The sequence below is a fragment of the Globicephala melas genome, chromosome X (genome assembly GCF_963455315.2).
Source record: "Globicephala melas chromosome X, mGloMel1.2, whole genome shotgun sequence".
Classification (NCBI taxonomy): Eukaryota; Metazoa; Chordata; class Mammalia; order Artiodactyla; family Delphinidae; genus Globicephala; species Globicephala melas.
The window spans coordinates 23,727,921-23,751,112 of NC_083335.1; positions in this window are offsets into that span (position 1 = coordinate 23,727,921).

A 23,192-nucleotide genomic window follows, 5' to 3' on the forward strand; every position below is an offset into this window, starting at 1 on the left:
TCACCCTCCGACGTCCACTTCTGTGACAGGCCCCAGCGAGAGGGCCTTTGGCCCTAGATCCCGGACCCTCGCTTCACCGCACTGCCTACTCCTTCCCACCGAAAGAACTCAACTCGCGTGACTCCGGCACCTGATCCTAAGTGATTTAGAGGGGTTGTTTTTTGAGTTGTTTTGTTTTGTTTTGCTTGTTTTTTGCTTCGGGTGTGGAGAGAAAGCGAGCTGATTCTCTACCGGGAAGACCTGGCACTGGAGGAAAAAAAATTTTTTTTTTCTTTATAACACTAGTCCCGTCTCCCAGAAAACGTGGTCTGTCTCTCTCCAGGGTCTAGGAGACTTAGGGAACTGGGCTACTAGGCTAGGCCGGGCGCTGGAACAGTTTATTCTCCACTCTTGGGGCGGAGGGGAGGAACAGGACGGAGCGAAGTGGAGGGAAATCGAAAATCGGGCAGAAGGAGTCGAGGAGCACCTACCCGGTGTTCCCCGCCTCCCCCGCTTATCCACAGTCTTCCTGGAAGCGTGGGTGGAGGCGGCCTCGCTACTTAGTTAAGAATTTTGGTTCCTTCTTATCCTGCCTCCTCACCCCTCCCTCAAGATGTTTGAAATGCGAAAGGATACCCTATCGCTCCTTCGACCCCAAACTCTTAAGTCTTTATCCTTTTTATTTATTTTTTTGTTTGTTTCGAATCCAGCGTCCCGGACCTTTGACCGCCGAAAGCTCTCTACGGGGGGGCGGGGACGGGGGGCGGGGGGGGAAAGGATCAACTCGGGGACGGCTTGTCCTCCGAAGCGCCGCTTTTCCTAGGACGGGGAGAAGTGACCTATTACAGTGTTTCCCTTGCTGTTACAAATTTATACAATAGTGTTTAGTTAATAAGAGCTGTTTCTTTTTCTTTAATTTTTGGTTAAGCTATTCTTTTAATATTAAATTAGATTTAAATTAGAAGGAAAAAATGTATTTAATAACAAGACAAATTTTCCAAATGAGAAATAATGCAAGCCCCGTGTTAAGTCGTGGAGAATTCACCCGATATCGCTTCTAAAACATTCCTAAAGCAATATAATGATTATTTTCAATCCTTAAATTATATCCTTATCACGCCTGTGTCTTAGGATAGGAGAGAAACTCTGTTCACTGGTTTTTAAATTTTTTCCTGCAACTTTAAAAAAGTTATGGTATATTTATTCAACTGAAAAATAAAAGTTAAACAGAATCATCTAAATATCAATAACAAGAAATAAAATCTGAGACATTTTTACTTACCTCAAAAACTTTGGAGAGTGGAATACTGTTCAAAATAAATTTCCGTTTCTTTTATAGACCATCTTTGGTAGAATGTTATTCAGTTTTTAACAGATTCAAGTCACAGAATGATGCAGCTAGAACATTAAATAGGGAGTAGTGGAAATTTTACAGTTATATAAGTTAATGCAAAATTCCACTTAAAGTAATAGAAAAATTGGGCTCTGTACCAAATCATTTTACATTAATTTAGTTCAATTGTGCCAATTTAATATCAATTGATATTAAATGATTTCCTTTTTAGTATTAGCTGAAAATTACTGGTTTTCTGGTCCAAACATCACATTGAAAGTACATGGTACAAATAGTTTTTTATTTTATAAATTAACATTATCAGCTGATTGTCTATGTAGCAACTGAGACTTCTTTAAACAATTTTATACTTTGAACAAAATTGAAAACTTCCTCTGTTTAGTAAACTTACTTTCATTTTGTAAAAATTACCACTGAAGAAAATTAATAAGTGTAACTGGTGTAACATCAGAAATTTTATAGCAAATATATACCAATATTTGAGAATGTTTCACAGTAGCTCCTCTTTCTTTCTAGAGTTCATTCAAAAAATATTTTTTAAACCTTCAATATGTTCAGACCAGAGTGCTGTGTGCCCCAGTCCTATCTGAGAAGTGGAATTTATTTCCTAGGGTACTGAAAGACCAAGAGTACATCCTTAGAATTTGAGGACAAAGTGAGAAAATGTCATCAAATGAAATATGTAACTGATGTAAAATAAGCTTTAATCTTAATTATTTGTAGCATGTCCTTCATGAGATAATATTGTAATGGCAGAAGCTTTTGGTGCCTGATAAGAAATACTGAGAAAGTAAAGTTGAATAGTTAGAATATTTGATACTGTGTAAGGGGCAAGACAGTATTTGATGCAAAAATATTTTGTTCTTTAGAAATGCGTACCCCACTGTGTAGCAGAGATGATCCTCCAGTCTTACCACAGTCAGAATAAAGCATACCACAATTCTCTTTGCTCTGACTCCATGTAAATGGAGCAAGCTTCTGATTATAATTAGGTTTTCCAGATAGTCTCTTACTTTACACAGCATACATATATATTTTTTATTTTCTAACACCATTCTATATGTTACCTAAAATCCAGAAGCCTAAAGATGAATATGTTTGAGTCCACAGAAATTTAAAATTATGTGTATCAAAATACCATAAACAAGGTCAAAAGGTAAACTATAAGTTGTGAGGAAATATTTGCTACACGAATGAAAGAGGCTCATTTCCTTATATACAAAGAACTCTCACAAATCAATAAGATAAAAATACTCCAGTAGAAAACTGAACAAAGGGTATAAACTGTCAACTTATTGGACAAGAAATGCACATGGCTAGTAAATATATAAAATAGTGCTCAACTTCATTCACCACTAAGACATGCAAATTAAATACCACTTTTACCATATTGGCAAGAGATTTTAATTTTTTTTCTTTAATTTATTTATTTATTTATTTTTGGCTGTGTTGGGTCTTCATTGCTGCACGCGGGCTTTCTCTAGTTGTGATCAGGGACCACTGTTTGTTGCGGTGTGCAAGCTTCTCATTGCAGTGGCTTCTCTTGTTGCGAAGCACGGGCTGTAGGCGCGCAGACGTCAGTAGTTGTGTCACACGGGCTTCAGTAGTTGTGGGTGCATGGGCTCTAGAACGCAGGCTCAGTAATTGTGGTGCACGGGCTTAGTTGCTCCGCGGCATGTGGGATCTTCTTGGACCAGGACTCGAACCCGTGTCCCCTGCATTAGAAGGCAGATTCTTAACCACTGCACCACCAGGGAAGCCCTTAAATTCTGATAATACTCAGTGTTGGTGAAGAACCAAGAATTCTTATATACCATTGGTGGGAGTGTAAATTGTTTAAAAAATGAAGTCATGTCATAACATGAAAAATTGACCTAGCATTTCCATTTCTAGGAATCTATCATACAGAGATGCTCATGCAATTATACAGAGATTATATAGAAGATTTTCATTATAGCTTTGTAATAAAGAGAAACTGACAATGATAGAAATGGCGTCATTAGGGGACTGGTTAAGGAAATTGTGATACATCCATACAATAGGGTTTTATGCCCACCATTAAGGCAATTAAGTATGTATTTATCTACTGATACACAAATATGTCTAGGATGGGTTAAGTGAAAAAAAAAATCAAGTTGGAAATAGCTTGTATAGTATGATCCCATTTGTGAATATGTATATTTACAAACATATATATGTGCTTGTATAGGCATAAAACATTCCTGAAGAACATACAGGAAACCTAACAGGTTAGCAATACCTCTCAGGAAATAGGTGGTACAGGGTTCCAGGGCTTGTAAGTTAACTTTTCACTTTATACATTGTTATGTTAATTTTTTTTTTTTTAAGTGAGCATGTATTACTTAGGTAATTTTTACGATCTTGTACTCGTTACTCCAGAAAACAGTTTGGCAGTTTCTTATAAAGTGAAACATACAGGGCTTCCCTGGTGGCTCAGTGGTTAAGAATCCGCCTGCCAATGCAGGGGACATGGGTTCGAGCCCTGGTCCAGGAAGATCCCACATGCCGCCGAGCAAACTAAGCCCATGCGCCACAGCTGCGGAGGCTGCTCTCTAGAGCCCGGGGGCCACAACTACTGAAGCCCGCACACCTAAGAGCCCATGCTCCACAACAAGAGAAGCCACTGCAATGAGAAGCCCGCGCACCGCAACGAAGAGTAGCCCCCGCTTGCGGCAACTAGAGAAAGCCTGTGCGCAGCAACAAAGACCCAACTCAGCCATAAATTAATTAATTAATTAAAAAAAATAAACATACACTTACCCTATGACCAGCAATCTTACTCCTGACCATTTATCCCAGAGAAATGAAAACTTATGTTTACACAAAAACCTGTACATAAATGCTCATGGCAAATGTACTTTAAATGGCCAAAATCAAGAAATAACCCAAATGTCTATAAACTGGTAAATGGCTAAACAAACTATGGTACATTTATACCATGGAATACGACTCAACAATGAAAAGGAGCTATTGATACATGCAACAACTGGGATGGACCTCAAGGGCATTATGCTTAGTGGAAAAAGCCAATCTCAAAGAGCCACACAATATGATTCCACTATATAAATTCTCAGAATGATAAAATGATAGTGATGGAGAACAGATTAATGGTTTCCAATGGTTAGGGTTGGGGAAAGGGTGTAACTATTAAGGAGTAATGGGAGAGAGTTTCTTTGTAGTGATGGAACAGTTGTGTATCCTGATTGTGGTGATGTTAACTTAAATCTACACATGTGATAAAATTTTATAGAACTTGGGACTTCTCTGGAAGTCCAGTGGTTAATACTCCTCACTTCCAATGCAGGGGGGCGGGTTCGATCCCTGGTTGGGGAACTAAGATCTCACATGACCCGCAGCATAGCCAAAAAAATAATAATTTTATTGAACTACACACACACACAGACACACACACACACACACACGACTATATGAAAAAAATGGTGAAATCCAAATAATGTCTGTACTTGAGTTAATACTATTGTATCAGTGTCGATTTCCTGGGTTTGACATCGTACTATGCTCATGTAAGCTGTTATCGTTGGGAAAAGCTGTGTGAAGGGTACATGGAATTCTCTGTATTATTTTTGCAACTTCTTGTAAGTTCTAAACTATTTCAAAATAAAAAGTTGTAATAAAAAATTTAATGCTGGTAATAAAAGAAAAAATCTCTGGTTATTAGAAAGGTAATTACTCCATTATAAATTAATAGATTGAATTTCTCATATACAAATCAACTTCTTGTGAACTGAGGTATAATGACTTAATTTCTGAAATCCTTATCAATATTCTATGAACTTATATGATTAAGGGCTTGATACTTTGATACTCAGGAGAAGACTGTGGACTGTGGTGTCAACAGGAACTAGACATATCAATAAGCCTTATCCGAAATGAATAGCTGGTACCTACTGAGACATCTCAAATGTTATGTTACTGAATTTGCTGATTTTTTTTCTTACTTTGAATAACATACGATATTTCCAGTATCAGTTAATGGAACTGAAGCTATATCTTTATACGAAAGATTCAATCTGTCACATCCAACCCTTCCTACTTCTCGTCTAAACTGCAATAATAGTCCTATGTCCAGTTTCTTTTGCATCCAATCCAATCCTGATTAGAATACTCTACCTTACTTCCTTACTTTTATGCTTGCTTACTTGCTTCTTTCTTACTCCCTTACTTACTCTAACTCATTCACTTACATATTCTCTTATTGGCTCACCTGGTCAAAAACAATGCTCCACAAACACTAATGTGCTTAAGAATTACCTGGGAATCTTGCTAAAATGCAAATTCTGATTCAATGAGCCTGAGGCTAGGGCGGTACCTCAGATTCTGCATTTCTGACAAACTCCCAGTTCGTGCCCAGCCCATGCTGCTGGTCTAAAGTCCACACTTTGAGTGTGAGGGCCTGAGGAACAAAGTACAAACTCTTTAGGGTAGTTTTTAGTGCCTTCCACGGAGTCTTATCCAAATCTCATCACTCATAACTGTGAACTTTGCTGGGGCAGTGTCTGTATAGGTCACTGTTGTATCCCCAGCGCGTAGTATTGAGCCTGAAACAAGATAGGTGCTCAAAAAACATTAGATGGATGATTGAAGGAATGACTGACTGAACTAAACAATTCCCTGCTCATATACCGTACATTCTAAGCAAACTAAATTACTTCCCATTTTCCTGGTACTTTCCCACGTATACCTTTTCTCACACTATTTTCTCTCCTTTCCTAAGATTTGCCCCATTCAAATTCTCTTCATCATTTTTGGTTTTTTGTTTTGTTTTTGCTTTTTTTTGGCTGCACCTCGTAGCTTGTGGGATCTTACTTCCCCAACCAGGGATCAAACCTGCGCCTGAGGCAGTGAAAGCACAGTCTTACCAATGGACTGCCAGGGAAGTCCCAAATTCTCTTCATCTTTAAATGCCCAGTTTAAAGGAGAAAATCTCCATAAAGCCTTCCCCGATGTCCCAGTACGGAAATGATCTCTCTCATTTTGCAAGCCTCTTCCCTACCAGATTTTGAATGCCTTGCAAATAATAACGATAGTGTTCATGTTTTGTTCACATTTGCTATAACCACCATGCCTAGCACAAATGTTGGCATATAGTAGAAAATCAATGTTTATATTAAACTGAAATGGGAGAATAAAAGAATTATCTAGATCAACACTATGTATTAGAACTCTTTGCAATGATGGCAAGTTCATAATCTGTGCGGTCCAGTATGGTAGCCACAAGTAGCTACTGAGCACATGAAATGTGGCTATAGTACAACTGAGGAACTGAATTTTTTATTTTATTTAATTAAAATGTAAATGGCCACATGTGGCTAGTGGCTAAGTATTGGACCATGGCTATCTAGATAATTCTAGTTACAATTGTTCTTCATTCAGCAGTATTTACTGTGCCAGACACAAAATAGGCTAGGAGCTGATGATACAAACATGAATAATTCATGGTCCTTGACCTCAAAGAGCTTGCAACCTATTAAGAAAAGATGGGATCAAATAAATCCAATCAAGTGTTAGAGGTGCTATTGTAGAAGATTGACAAAGTAGAATGTGTGTACAAAGGTGAATATGGGCAGGAGTCAGAAGAGGATTTGTAAGCAAAGTAAGATTAGTATTCATCAGGTAAACAAAAGATAAAAAGCTTTGCCCAGGGAGGAGGGTAAACAAAGGCATGGAAGTCAAAGCAGTGAGACCCTCTCCTGGAACTACAAGTAGTTCGTTTGATTTATACCTAGGAATTGGAAGGCAGAGAGCTCTATTAAAAGGAGAGCTGGAGAAGTTTGTGCTGGAGTCATAGGCAGAAGCCCAATCCCAGAGGGTCCTTGGAATGCCTTGCTAAGGAAGGAGCCCGGTATCCCACAGGCCACGGGAAGACATGGAAGCCACCTGCTCATTTTGACATTTTAGAAAGATGTCTCTGGAAGACAGATTGGAAAGGGTTAGACAGTCTGAGAGGTGATGGGGCTTGGACTAAATAAGCAGTGGTAGTGAAAATGTAGTCAGGATTTAGATAGGGTATGTGTGCTTTTTAGCTTGAAATCAGATGATAATTACAGTGAACATCTTTGTTTTGTCTTTATTTGATAATCCATTCGATTTTCCTCTCTTTCCTTTTATTTCTTTCTTTTTTCTTTTCTTTTCCTTTTCACATACAGGGACACAGCCTTCACTGAATGGCCAAATCTCCATGGAAGCAAAATCGAAACTTGGTATGACTATCTGGAAATTTCAAGGAAAAAACTGCTTTCTGCTTAAATCATTTCAGAAACAGTAGCCAAAATAACTCATTCCTTCAGCAGCTAATACTTTCATCACTTAATGCTGCCACTGATCCTAGCTATTTGTATTAAGTAGTTAAACATGTCATAGGATTTGTTTACATAGACAGATGACATTTGCCTTATTTTTTTGAGCGCCAACATTTAATAAACAACAACAAAAAAGACATCATGGCACAGGCAGACCTATCAACTCAAACTTATGGATTACTTTGAAGGTCCTATTGTGATGCAGGATTTTTCAGTATGTTCAAGAGACATTTATCATTTCAAATCCATACACATTTAATGGTTACATTATTTTTCATTTTGTTTGTTGCCGTTGTGGAACTGTTGCTGGGTATTCACTTTTATAGAAATAGCAATTTTTGGAAGCAGTAACATTGTTGTCAGCAGAACAACACACCAACACAGCCACCCCAAATAAACATTTTTAGCTATTTCCCTATATTGCGGAAAGTGATTTGGTTAAATTTAGCATTGTCCAGGGACCTCCCTAGTGGTCCAGTGGCTAAGACTCCGTACTCCCAATGCAGGGGGCCCGAGATTGATCCCTGGTCAGGGAACTAGATCCCACATGCTGCAACTAAAGATCCCTAAAGATCCCGTGAGCCACAACTAAGATCCAGCGCAGCCAAATAAATATTTAAAATAAATAAATAAATGAATAAATTTAGCGTTGCCCAGAGCCTCCAATAAGACTCTTTTTTATTGGCATGCATGCAAATTTGTAAAGCCAAAGTCATATTAGTAACTAAGAGGGACACTAACTTTAATAGCAACAAAGACGACTCCTTGAATTTAAGTGCAGTATTTCTTACTAGTAACTACGAATATTAAGTAAAATTCAAATTCTAGAACCACTGTCAACATTTGATGTCTATCATTGGTAGCAAGTTTACTGTTATATGCTGATAGCACTTCTAATGTTAGACTCTAGAAATTAATGCTAGAACTGCTTGTGGAAAGATTAAGAGGTGTGAAGAAAGGATGAAGGGAGATTTGCAAAGTGGCAGAGGGCTAGAGATAGAAACTTCGGAGAAAATACATTTTATCCCCAAAATATAGACAATACTGGATTAGATTCTGGACCAAACCTTTTTTTTTTTTTCTTTTTAAGCTATAAAAGGCATTATTGGGGCAGTTGGCAACATTGAATACAGTCTAGTAGAGTATATAATAATTCTGTATCAGTGTTAATTTCCTAATTTTGATAATTGTATTGTAGTTACTTAAGTGGATGTCTTTATTCTTAAGAGATACATACACACTGGAGTACTTAAGGATAAAAGGGGCATTACGTCCGCAACTTAAATGGTTCGGAAAGAAAGGTAAATATATTCTTTATATACACGTTACATATTATGGTAGCATGCTAGAACCTGCCAGCACCAGCTCCCGAGAGCTGATTGTATGCATGTCTTCCCAGCTCCAGCCATGGTGAGAGCATTTACACCATGAAAATCAGCAAATGCTATAGATCAGGGCTGTTTTTTCCCCTGGAGAGCCAATTGTTAAAACATATTTGCCATGGATCAAAATCAAAGATAATGTCTAGATTCATGAAATTTTTCTGTTATTATAATTTGCTTTTAACCTGAGTTGATAACATTCAAAAAGATCTAGTGCTGCTAAATACTCAATAATAATAATAATAATAATAATTTTAATATGTCATCCTCTAATCACCTGAAAATATCTTTCAAACATCTTCCAAAAGAAGTAGGTAAATATATACATTATCTTAGTTTTGTAGTTATTTATCGTACACTGTAAACTAAAAGCAATCACATATCTAACAGTAGAAATCAATTTAGTTATGCCCAAACACTGCTTGCCTCCCAAGCATCTGAATTCTTCCTGGCACTTTGTGAAGCCTCATGTCTTCCATAAGGTCTCTCTTGAATACCACATTCCACATTGGTCCCTTCCTTCCAGTTCATAAAACTGTGTGGAAGGTACATAGAAGAGCATCCAGACTAACCCCCTCGTTTTTCAGAGGAGAAACTGAAGACCAAGAGACTAATGTCCCCAGTATAACACAGTGTCCGGTGACAGAGTGAGGAACACACCCTCCTCTCTCTTCCCCAAACCCTGAGCTATTTCTCTACACCACTAGAGCACACACTTGCCAGACCAGACTTAAATATTAGACCATAGTCTTCTGCTTCCTGGCCAAACTTAGCATGCTTACTCCCTCCGAGAGTAGGAACATCTATCTAGCACAGTAGATGCTCAATGAATAAAATTTGGTGCTCAATAAGCACTTGATATATCCATTAGTTTGGAATGCCTTTCGCGTACTCTTTTTTTTTCAAAGATGCCTTTTGATTTATTTACAAAGCTATAAAACCTGCCATGTATTTTCTTAGAGCTGTAAATGAAGAGCTGGCTATCAACAATGAAAGTAGATGACTTGTTTCCCAGAGGGTGGGACATCCAAATGTCTAGGTGCCGAATTATAAAATGAGATCAGCCTTGGAGTCTTTATTGAGGTTTTATTCTTTCAGATTTAAATACGGTTTATAGAACACTTTGAGAATCAATTTAAAGTCACTTTACAGGGCAAAATATTATAGCCATTTAGGTATTCTTAAGGGAGAAGTGTATTAATTAGTAGCACAAGAAAATGCAAAAACTAATGGCTATCAGAAGTTGTCTGTCCCTATTTATAAAACATAACACTTTCTTACAATCTTCAGAAAGAGAAAATGATAAAATTTGAATACATTTTCAAAAGGACTACCAGATGAAACTTAATGAGGTTAGTAGTCTAAGATCCCAATCATCAGACTTTTAACTGGGGTATTTATTCCTTTATGAGTTGTTGAAACATTCTTAAGGTTTACAGCCTACCATTCAGTAAGTTAAGACCAATAAAACAGCCACTTGACCAATTCAGTGGTTTCCCAAGAAGAAATAACAAAACAGTCAGTTTGAAAAGACATTCATTAGTTACAACTGTTGTGACATAGACCTCAAAACCTTTGAAGTATAGTGATCAGATTTTTTATACATAGTAGAAAAATTGTGTGCTGTTTGATTTGAGGTCAGGTTCTATCCTTCAATTCGCAGATAACAGTATGTTAAAAATAAAAGGCAATCAAAAATTAATTAATGAGGGACTTCCCTGGTGGTCCAGTGGTAAAGAATCCGCCCTCCAATGCAGGGGACGTGGGTTTGATCCCTGGTTGGGGAACTTAAGATCCCACATGCCACGGGGCAACTAGGTCCACGTGCCTCAACAAGAGAGCCTGCGTGCCGCAAGCTACAGAGCCCACGCGCCCTGGAGCCCTCATGCCACAGCTAGAGAAGACAAAACCGGCACACCACAACTAGACAGAAGCCTGCACCACAACAAAGAGCCTATGCCACAACGAAAGATCCCACATGCCGCAACTAAGACCCAACGCAGCCAAAAAAATAATGAAAATTTTAAAAATTAATTAATGAGACCAGTATTTGCTGTCGTGCCATCATTATTTCAACCAAACTGTGATTTTGATGCTCCAAAGGATAGCTGCAAATGTTTAGAAAGTCACAAGCACTGTTGATTTTGAAGACACTGGAATGGATAAAACACATACATAGCTCCTTTGCCTGTGAAAAAGAAATCAGAGCCATATTTCCTAAAAATGTACCTTTCTAGAAATAGTTAATTAAAAATGGAGAAATCTAGAGAAATTCTCTCATATATGTACACAAGAAGACACGTACAAGGATGTTCATTGCTGCACTTTTTATAATGGAAACAACCTAAATGTCCATCACAAAAGAGTAGATGTATTGCAGTATATTCATATGATAGAATACTATGCAGTGGTGAAAATGAACTAATGCTACATGTATCAACATGGATAAATCTCAAAAATGTTATGTTAAAAAAAGCAAGGTGCAGAATAATACTAACACATCATGCTTAGTTTATTATGTTCTAAGTGCTTTGTATGGTATCAACTCATTTAGTCTTTAAAACAACCTTACATTGTAGGTATTATTATGAATTTCCATTTTATAGATGAGAAAAATGAGGCACAGAGAGATTAAGTAATTTGTCCAAGGTCACACAGCTGGTAACATGTACAGCAGATATTCTAGACCACCTTTGGCTCCAATGTTTGTGCTCTTATTCACTGCACTATACTACCTCTACTACTGATTGTATGATACCATTTAATAAAGCTTAAAATATGCAAAACGATGTTCTATACAGCTTATGGATAGACACATATGTGGTAAAAATATGAAAACATGCATGGAAATGAAAGGCATCAAATCCACAAATGTGGCTCCTTCTGAGAAAGGGAGACGGTAAATGAATGGAGGGAGGCGGTGAACTTCAGCTATATCCATAAAGTCTTATTTCTTTTACAAAAAAGATCTTCAGTAAATATGGGAAACATTTAAGACTTGACAGTGCTGGGTAGTGAGTACAATGAAGCTTATCTTATTCTCTATGAAGCTTATTATATTATTCTCTCTATATATCTTTATTTGTAAAACATTTCATAGTTTTTAAAACAAGTTTTAAGCAGAAGAAATGAAAAGGTATATTATAAAGCCAGAGTATGTGTCTTGGATCTCCAATGTAATAAACAATTCTGATTGTAGTTTAAATATTTATACAAATAATGCAAAATAAATATTCTGTGAAATTCAGAAACCCTTTTTCATTTCAGTTGAAATGCACTTGGATATTTAATAAAAGCTCAGTGATACAATCCAAAAAAATTAGTTTCTACAGATAAAAGTAATGAAACTTCACAATAAAATATTATTAGCATACATTCACATAAGCACAACATATACAGTATCTTGAGAGACCATGTCCAAATTCAAACCAGAAGTCCACATAACCATTTTGGAATACAATACTGTTGTTTATACATTTAAATTACATTGCTTAAAAAAAGTTGTACTTAATCAAGGAAAAGGAAGGATTCTGAAAGCAGCTTTCAGAAGTGTCCTGATAAAAGATCAGGTTTGAAAAGATGCATAATTCTATTTGAATAATAGGACATTTTATTTGTGTAACAACTAATCCCACATTTTAATTTAAAGGTCAAGTCATTGATTTGGAGCAAGGCAGAGGAGAAGAGAGACTGTTCTATCTCCCTGTTTATAGACATTCAGGTAGTTACAGGAGACCTCCTAAAATCTAAGATGAGGTAACTTTCTCTTAATTTGGTGGAAAGGGGGTTTCTGGTTTTGTTGACAACAGAAAGAAACACTTTTATTCTTATTGTCCCCTCTTTAGTAAAGCAGAAAATCCCACAAATTTCCTGTCAATATCTCTTCCCCTAGAAACACAGACAACGAAGTCAAGAGAGCGGATATTTTATAAATATTCGTGTCGTTTTTTCCCCCTTTTAATTTTTTTTCTGCCTTCCTCTTACTTACACATTTCAAAGCACATTTTTCCTGTCCAGAACAATTATCCCCATCCTTTAACCTGGGAGTGAGAGGAATTTTCCACTGCAAATGTTGTTGTCTAGCTACTGTGCCCATGAATTATGTTTCTGAAGCATTGATTGTCAATGATTTCCAAAGCAGTATTCACTCCACACTCTGGGGGTCAGACAACTTTTAGCACATCCTCAGAACTTGAAAGGAACATGGGGTTAATTACCATGTTTATTAGACATTTGTTGCCTCCTCTCTCTTCCTCTATGTGTGTGAGCTCACCCCTTTGGTGTGGAAGATCTGAGAAAAGAAGGTGAGAAGGAAAAATCAAGAAATGATAATACCTTTAATTTCTAACAAGGAGCTCCAAATACTGTTATTTTATAATGTTGCATTTGTCTTTGCAAGCACCAACTGTGATGGGGGGAGCTAAGGGGAAGGACTGTGCCCATCATTTAACCTTTCAGTTTCATTATCTGTTAACTGGGAATAATAATACAGGCTTGACATACTTTGGTTCTTTGAAGATACGTTTAATAATAAATGTAACAAATGAATCTATTCTCCTTTTTAAAAATCAGGACACTAAAAAGATAAAGGTGGGAATTCCCTGGTGGTGCAGTGGATAAGACTCCTAGCTCCCAATGCAGGGGGCCAGGGTTTGATCCCTGTCTCAGGGAACTAGATCCCACATGCATGCCGCAACTAAGAGTTCTCATGCCACAACTAAGGAGTCCACACGCTGCAACTAAGGAGCCCGCACAACCAACTAAATAAATATTTAAAAAGAAAAAAAGATAAAGGTAAAATCCTTGTATTAATCAGTATTCTCCAGAGAAACAGAACCTAAAGGATCCATATCTGTATCCATAGCTATATCTATAATCTATATCTATATCTATATCTGTGTGTGTGTGGAGAGAGAGAGAGATTGATTATAAGGAGTTGGCTCAACACAATTATGGAGGCTGAGAAATTCCAAGATCTGCTGCTGGAAATCTGGAAACTCAGGAGAGCCAACAGTCTAGTTCCGATTTGAGAGCGAACAGGCTTGGAGACCCAAGAAGAGCTGATGTTTCAGTTTGAGCAGCTCAAACAATCAGGCAGGAGGGAAGGTCAGTCTTTTTTTTTTTTTGCGGTACGTGGGCTTCTCACTGCTGTGGCCTCTCCCGTTGCGGAGCACAGGCTACGGACGCGCAGGCTCAGCGGCCATGGCTCACGGGCCCAGCTGCTCCGCGGCATGTGGGATCTTCCCGGACCGGGGCACGAACCTGTGTCCCCTGCACCGGCAGGCGGACTCTCAACCACTGCGCCACCAGGGAAGCCCTATTTATTTATTTTTTATTTTTATTTTTTAGGTCAGCCTTTTTATTCTATTCAGGCCTTCAACTGATTTGATGAGGACTGCCCATTTTAGAGAGGGCAATCTGCTCGACTCAGTCTACCGATTCAAATGTTAATCTCACCCCAAAACATCCTCACAGACACACCCAGAATAATCTTAGACCAAATAACTAGCAACCCCATGGCCTACTCAAGTTGACAATAAAACTGATTATCACAGTCCCCTTGGCCACCTCCCCAACTTGCTCCCCTCCCTTCTTCCCATAGATAACCATTTTTGAGTTTGATGCTCATTCTTCCAGATAAATCTTTTAAATACTTCTACCTAAACAGGTAGAGAAAAATACATAGTATTGTATTGTAGTATTTGACATAAATGGTATCAGACCATACATATCCTTTTGTGGCTTGTGGTTTTCATTCACATATGTTTTCGTATTTTTTTAAATTTATTTTTGGCTGCGTTGGGTCTTCGTTGCTGCGCAGGGGCTTTCTTTAGTTGCGGCGAGTGGGGGCTACTTTTCGTTGTGGTGCATGGCTTCCCATTGCGGTGGCTTCTCTTGTTGCAGAGCACAGGCTCTAAGTGCGCGGGCTTCAGTAGTTGTGGCACACAGGCTCAGTAGTTGTGGCACACAGGCTCAGTAGTTGTGGCGCACAGACTTAGTTGCTCCATGGCATGTGGGATCTTCCCGGACCAGGGCTTGAACCCGTGTCCCCTGCATTGGCAGGCAGATTCTTAACCATTGAGCCACCAGGGAAGTCCAGTATTTCTTTTGATGGGAGAGAACTAAACTAGTTTAATGAAAACTGATTGTAAAGTTTTAAGCTAGTCCTTTTGGTTTGTGTGTAATCTTATGAATTGATGCTTTTTGATAAAGATTCTTGAGGTAGAGATGGTATGGCAAGAGGCCAGCTCTCCACCCAAACAGGGCTTTTCAGAGTGGCTGTACTTTAGAGAGAATCAACTTAATTCTGGATCCAGAACTCATTTCTGCATATCCAGGACCTTTTTTCAGTGAACCCATCATGATACCGTGTTTCCAATATCCAAGTACTGTTGAAGCCGCCTCAGGTATAAGTAGGTAGATTCTTATTTTACATTTTCCAGAGTACTTCATGTTCTTTTAACAAAAATTTCTTCTCAAAATCTTTGGGATCACACCAGATTATTTGAGCCTTTTGATGGCTGTAACTCCTAAATTAGGTTGTCGTTCATAAGTATGAGTTTTGTTTTTTCAGAGCTCACAAACCAAAATACTACGTTTTAAATTGGTTTTTAGGGCTTCCCTGGTGGCGCAGTGGCTGAGAGTCCGCCTGCCGTTGCAGAGGACACGGGTTCGTGCCCCGGTCTGGGAGGATCCCACATGCCGCGGAGCGGCTGGGCCCGTGAGCCATGGCCGCTGAGCCTGCGCGTCTGGAGCCTGTGCTCTGCAACGGGAGAGGCCACAGCAGTGAGAGGCCCGCGTACCGCACAAAAAAAAAAAAAAAAAAAAAAGTTTAAATTGGTTTTTAGACCTGGGTATAAGTGAACAAACCCCCTCATTCTATAAGTAGGTACTATTATCCCTATTTTACAGATATGGAAACTGAGGCTCAAAGAGGTTAAGGAAATTTCCCCCGGGTCACAAAGCTCTGAAATGGCCGAGCCAGGATTCAGCCCCAGGTCTGGTTGACTTCAAGTCCAGTGGTAGATATTATGATCTCCATATTACAGATGAGAAAACTGAGGTTCAGAGTTTAAATGACTTTCACAGAGAGTGCCAGGGCAGGATTCAAACTCATATCTAATTAGGATGTAAAGTGTATGTACTTTCTACTACAACCAAGACCTTTCAGTATATTATTGTATTATATTTCTATGTATTATTAATATCTTTATTCTGGTCAAGGTTATATCTTTCTTAGGCAGCCTTTGTGTCCCTCTCTAGCTTCCCTTAATAGTAGGTTTCATTTCATGTCTTACCTTAATGGGGAGGAGTTGAAGGAAGAATTAAACTCTTACTGTTATCTAGTGCCTTTTTTATTAGACTGTTGCATATTTTTTCTTAATAAAATTATTTTGCTTGCTTTTTTTTTTTTTTTTTTTTTGCGGTACGCGGGCCTCTCACTGTTGTGGCCTCTCCCGTTGCGGAGCACAGGCTCCGGACGCGCAGGCTCAGCGGCCATGGCTCACGCGCCCAGCTGCTCTGCGGCATGTGGGATCTTCCCGGACCGGGGCACGAACCCGTGTCTCCTGCATTGGCAGGCGGACTGTCAACCACTGTGCCACCAGGGAAGCCCCTTGCTTGCATTTTTAAAACTGCTGACAGAACATCAGTAAACAGAAAATGTATCACCTGTGTACAGTTCTCTGTTCTTTTCCTTAATATAATTTGGGTCTTTATCGAAGTATGTTTCTAGTTCTATAAGCATTTTTTTATCTTTAAAAAATGGCTAAAACAACAGAGCAAGAAGAATCACTCATAAATTTCAGGAGTCATTCATTCGTTCATTTGTCCACCCATCCATTCAACTCATATTTTTAGAGTGCCTATTATGTGGCAGGCACTATGTTAGTTTCTGAGGATAAAAAGATAAATGTGGGCTTCCCTGGTGGCGCAGTGGTTAGGAATCCGCCTGCCAATGCAGGGGACACGGGTTCGAGCCCTGGCCCGGGAGGATCCCGCATGCTGCAGAGCAACTAAGCCCGTGCGCCACAACTACTGAGCCTGTGCTCTGGAGCCCGCGAGCCACAGCTACTGAAGCCCACGCGCCTAGAGCCCGTGCTCCGCAACAAGAGAAGCCACCGCAATGAGAAGCCCGCGCACCGCAACGAAGAGTGGCCCCCGCTCACAGGAACCAGAGAAAGCCCGTGCACAGCAACGAAGACCCAACACAGCCAAAAATAAAAATTAATTAATTAATTATTTTAAAAAAAGATAAATGTGACATAATTTCTATTCTCGAGAAACTCACAATCGGTGGGGGAGACATATAGGTAAATTGACAGTTACAGTACAGAGTGATGAGTGCTGTGCCTGAGCGAGAAAATAGTATAGTGCTTTCAACAGTAGGTCCTTGGGCCACCTGGGTTCATATCCTGGCTCTGTCATTTACTAGCTGTCACTATAAGAATCTACTTCATACAGTTGATACAAGAATTGAGTTATTCACGTGAGTGATCAATAAATAGTATTATTCTGATAGTCATAAGCACTGGGTGATATTGCAACACAGAAAAGGGGCACCTAACCCAGATTGAGAGGGGGGTTTGGGCAGTAGTCCTAGAGATTGAGTCTTGAAAGAAAACTGGGAGTTACCCAAGCAGAGAAGGGGACAATGGTTTTTGACACAGAGTCTACCATGGGCAAAGGCACCAAGGCACAAGGGGATACAGCATGAGTCGAGGAACAACAAGAAGTATAGTATTGCTGAAATATAAAGGGCAAGGGCAGGGGGGCAGTAGAGTGAGATTAGACAGGGACCAAATTGTGGAGGGACCTTGTAATCAGTGCCAAAGACTTTGAACTTTATCTTGAGAGTGATAGAAATCCATGAAGGCTTATAATGAGGGGGCTAACGTCAGCAGATGATTCTGGTGGAATCATGGACGATGGACAAGGGGGCAAGACTAGTATCAGGGAAACTTGTTAATAGGCTGTGACAATAGGTCAAAGGAGAAATGATGAGCGAGGCCCTGGACTAAAGCTATGGCAGTGTAGATGGGAGCATGGGACAGAGTCAAGAGATATTTAGGAATTGTAAGAAGTAGCAGCACTTATAGGCCATTCGGATAAGGTAGGTAGAAGATGTGAATCCTTATTCCTATCATTCACTCAGATAGGAAATATAGGAGAAGCAGTTTGGGGAGAGATTTTCTTGACTTCAGTTCTGAATGCTTGCAAAGTAAAATCTAAATTTCTTAGTACGGCATTCAAGGTCCCCCATGATCTGGCCCCAAATTATATTTTCAACTGTATCTCATGAGTATAGCTTTCCCCAGTCAGATTACAGAAAGTGGTCCTTTCAGGCTGTTTTCCTAAACCCCTGCCTCCTTCAAACAGACATAGACACAGGTAATGAGATCATGTGATTTCTCTCTCCATATATATATATAACACAAATGATGAATAAAGAGGTGACATTTCAGTTGTATGATTGTTAAAAATGACTTCCAGTGAATTATACCTCCCTGTGCTCATGTCCCTTCACAATGTGATGCTACGACTCCTCCTATCAAGAGGTGAAGTCTATTTCCTCTCCCCCTTGAATCTGGGCTGACCGTGTAACTTGGCGTTGACCAGTAAAATGCAGCAAAAGTGACATTCTGGGATTTCTGAGCCTAGGCAGGCCTTAAGAGAACTAGCAGTTTCTGCCTTTGCTCTTGGAACCCAGTTGCCATGGAAAAAAATCCCAGGCTACTCTGCTGGAAAGAGGCTATGTGGAGAGAGAGACAATGGGGGAAGAGAGACCACGTAGAGAGAGAGGACCAGGTGTAAGAGTGTCCCAGCTGAGCCCAGCCCCCAGATGACCCACCTGCTGACTGCAGCCACACAAGTGAGCCCGAGAGGACCAACAGAACTGCCCAGCCAACCCAAAGAATCTTGGGAAATAATAAATCAGGTTGCTTTAAGCCACTCAGTTGAGGGGGAGTTTGTTATGCAGCAATAGGTAAGTGAGACAAACTGGCAATGGAAAAGTGAATAAGGAATCCTCCAGGAAGATAATGGAAGCAAGAGCTTTCCAGGCAAAGTGAGTATAATGAACCAAGGCACAGAGGTGTCAAAGTGCACAGCCTATCTCAGGAAGGGCAAGTGGTATTGTGTGGCTAAAGGAAAACAGGAGGTATACTGCAGGGAGGAGCTGATGAAAGGGGAAGCTGGATGTAACTCTGGAAGGGAAAACTCTTGTTACCAGTTGCAGTTTAATGTCATCGTATCTTAGAACATCACACAGGAATTGTGCTCCTCTTGTATTGTTCCTTTCCTTTGTGAACTCTTTTCTCCCAAACCTCCTCGAAGAAATTGTTCGGTCGTTATCTAGTTTCTTCAATGTCATCATGTAGAGATTACTAAGAAACACTTTCAGAATTTAGCTGCCTGCCCAGTGGGTAAGTTAACATTGCCTTTCATTTTTGCTAAATTTTCTTTGCTGTTCATTTATTAAAGAAGCAAACATTTATTGAGTTCCTAGCATATGCCAGGCACTTGGGATTCAGAAAAAGTAAGCCACTGTTCTTACCTTCTAGAAGTCTATAGTCTATTGGGTGAAATTGACAGGCAGTAGATTACAATAGAGCATGCTTAGCCCCAGAAAAGGAGAGGTTTTCATATAATTATTATTATCTAAGACAATACTGTATTTACAGAAAGAATTGCCATCAAGATCCTTTATTTGTTTCTGAAATAATAGACTCTAGGTTTTTAAGTGGCCATGAAACTGTGATTGGCTTAATGCCACCAGATTTGGTAAGAGACCACCTGGAATACTTGAACGTCAAAGTAAACTTTGCGCAAAAAAAGCCACATTACATATGGCCAGACTCCCTTTTCAGTTACTATGTAATACTTCTCTGAAATCCTCATTTTTAAGTTCTTACTATTTTTCTTTCACTTTCTTCTTACAGCCTAGGACTGATTCATTCATGTATAATTTCTCAGGCATTTGGAGGTCTTGGAATCAGTTCTGTGCTAATATTCACAGCCTCTGGATCTGGAGCTCTTCATTGCTTCTTTTCCCCTTTTTGCTTTCAAGAATACTGTTTTTCAATTCCCTCCACCCAGTTTCTTTTCTGGCTCATTAGAAATCACTGTATAGCCCTTTAATTCTTTTATAGTGTACCTAGCGGACAGTTCCATTTTACCGTGTCTTTGCAAACCTCTAGGAGAGCAGCCCTTCCCTTTCTCCCATGTTTTCCCCAATGTGGTACTCTTGATCTTGTGTCTGCTAAGTTATGAGCTCTCTCCTACTCCACGCTGGTGCTGAGATCCCTAACTTAGCCTCCAGGAAATTATTTTCCTTTTTGCTTGGATGATATCCTTCGTCTTTGTGGGGATGGAAGATATCATCCTGTTGAGCCTTCAGGATGTTGTTTGAAAGAATGCTGTTACTTGCCAGGAATATCCATACAGTAGTTGGACTTCCAGCATATACATTATTCATTATTGTTCAGCCACACCTAGTCTTGCATATTATACCAATAGGATACTAGGCAGAGATTTGACTTTGACCCGGAATTCTTTTCAGTTCTATATCAAGGTGTTTATTAGTTTGAGTCTATCTGAATTACCTCATTATTTACTCACACAGGATAATTTAATTGGAGAATCTTTTAATACTTAAACAGATGAGCTAAACTGGTTTTTCCCCTTTTTTCCCTCAGGATAATAAGTATCTAACTGAGAATATCAGTGGCTACAACTAGAGTCTTTTGCATCTCACTTTGGTCTTATCTACTGCTACCTTTTTGGTTCAAATATATATTCAAAACCTAGACTTAATATTTTTCTTCATTTCCAAAAAAAAAAATCTGTATCTACATTTGCTGACACTTGATACTCTTAGTGTGAAGATTTAACCTTTATAAGATTTATTCATTTCTCCAAACAAATCTGAGGCAGTCATTTCACAGTTATGGCACCTGGGTTAAGACACATTTCTGCCCAGACATCAGCATGATTTCCTCACCCTTATTCATAAAAATAGAATTCTATAATAGAATAATTAAATAGGCATTAGGAGGTACAGTTATTTGTTTTTTTACTTGAAGTAGAGTTGATTTACAGTGTTTCAGGTGTATAGCAAAGTGATTCAGTTATACATATATATATAAAATATGTTCTTTTTCAGATTCTTTTCTGTTATGGGTTATTACAAGATATTGAATATAGTTCCCTGTGCTATACAGTAAGTCCTTGTCTACAGTTGTTTTTTTTTTAAACATCTTTATTGGAGTATAATTACTTTACATTGTTGTGTTAGTTTCTGCTGTATAACAAAATGAATCAGCTATATGTATACATATATCCCCATATCCCCTCCCTCTCGCATCTCCCTCCCACCCTCCCTATCCCATCCCTCTAGGTGCTCACAAAGCACCAAGCTGATCTCCCTCTACAGTTGTATTTTTTTAATTTATATTTTTTATTGAAGTATAATGGACAAATTATATTAGTATCAGGTGTACAACATAGTGATTCATTATTTTTATAGATTATACTCCATTTATAGTTATTATAAAATTTTGGCTATATTCCCTGTGCTGTACATTGCATCTTTTTATCTTATTTTTTTTTAAACATCTTTATTGGAGTATAGTTGCTTTACAATGGTGTGTTAGTTTCTGCTTTATAATAAAGTGAATCAGCTATGCATATACATATATATATATATATCCCCATTACAGTTGTATTTTAAAGTTAATATCTTAGACCAACTTTGTCTTTTTCAATAAATTTTACCATTTCTTTTTTTTAAATTTTTTTAAAAATTTATTTTATTTATTTATTTTGGGATGTGCTGGATCTTTGTTGCTGTGTGCAGGCTTTCTCCATTTGTGGCAAGCAGGGGCTACTCTTCGTTGCGGTGCACAGGCTTCTCATTGCGGTGGCTTCTCTTTGTTGTGGAGCACAGGCTCTAGGCGTGCAGGCTTCAGTAGTTGTGGCACATGGGTTCAGTAGTTGTGGCTCGCAGGCTCTAGAGCGCAGGCTCAGTAGTTGTGGCGCACGGGCTTAGTTGCTCCGCGGCATGTGGGATCTTCCTGGACCAGGGCTCGAACCCATGTCCCCAGCATTGGCAGGCGGATTCTTAACCACTGTGCCACCAGGGAAGCCCTAGACCAACTTTAAAGAGAAATAAATATTGTAAAATTCAGCATCTTTTTTACTAATTTGTAAATTAAATCCTTTACATGGAATGTTAAGTTGTAACCAAAACCCTTTTTTTCTTCTTTTCTGATTTATCGAACTCTGGTTCTGGGTCAGTCAGTCTTCAGGGTCCAGCTTTCTTCTCTTTATCTCAGCCATGGGTATTTTGTCTCTTTGCCTATGCTATTTGAGTGGGGCCTAGAAAAGACCTGGTTAACTATTTTAAAATTGAAAATTTTATTGCGATAATTGTAGACTTGCCTACAATTATAAGAAATAATACAGAGAGATCCCTTGTACACTTTGCCCAGGTCTTCCCAGTGTTAACATCTTGTAAAACTGTAATATTATATCACAACAGAATATTGACATTGATACAGTCCACTGGTCTCATTCTGATTTCCCCAGTTTTAATTGTACTAGTTTGTGTACGTGTGTTTGTGGGTGCAAGCATGCATGTTTGTATTAATTTATATACAATTTTATCACCCATGTAGATTCATGTATCTACCACCACAGTCAAGATACAGAACAGTTCCAAACCACAAGGATTCCTCAAGTTGCCTTTTTATAACCACACCCACCTCCCTCTGATCTCCCCTCCTCATTATATAAAAAAAAGTCTGTATTTTGTATCTTTTCAACACATACAATGGCAGAGCTACTAATAAAATCTATTTCTTTTGATTTTTAGTTCAGTGACCTTTACATCTTGTTTCTTACACGTCCCTTTTTTGGAAAAGCACTGGCTAGGCAGTCAGATTAGTGGCAACCACTAATCCGTCCTCCATTTCTTACATTTCGTCATTTCCAAAATGTTATATAAATAGATACTTTTCAAAAGTTTTCTGCACTTAGAGTGAGAAGCATATGCAGTGCTACAGTATTTCAAGAACGGTAAAAGCCCTCTTTGTGTTTTTTACTCCGTTTGAAGGAAAATATTTCCTACCGGCAAAG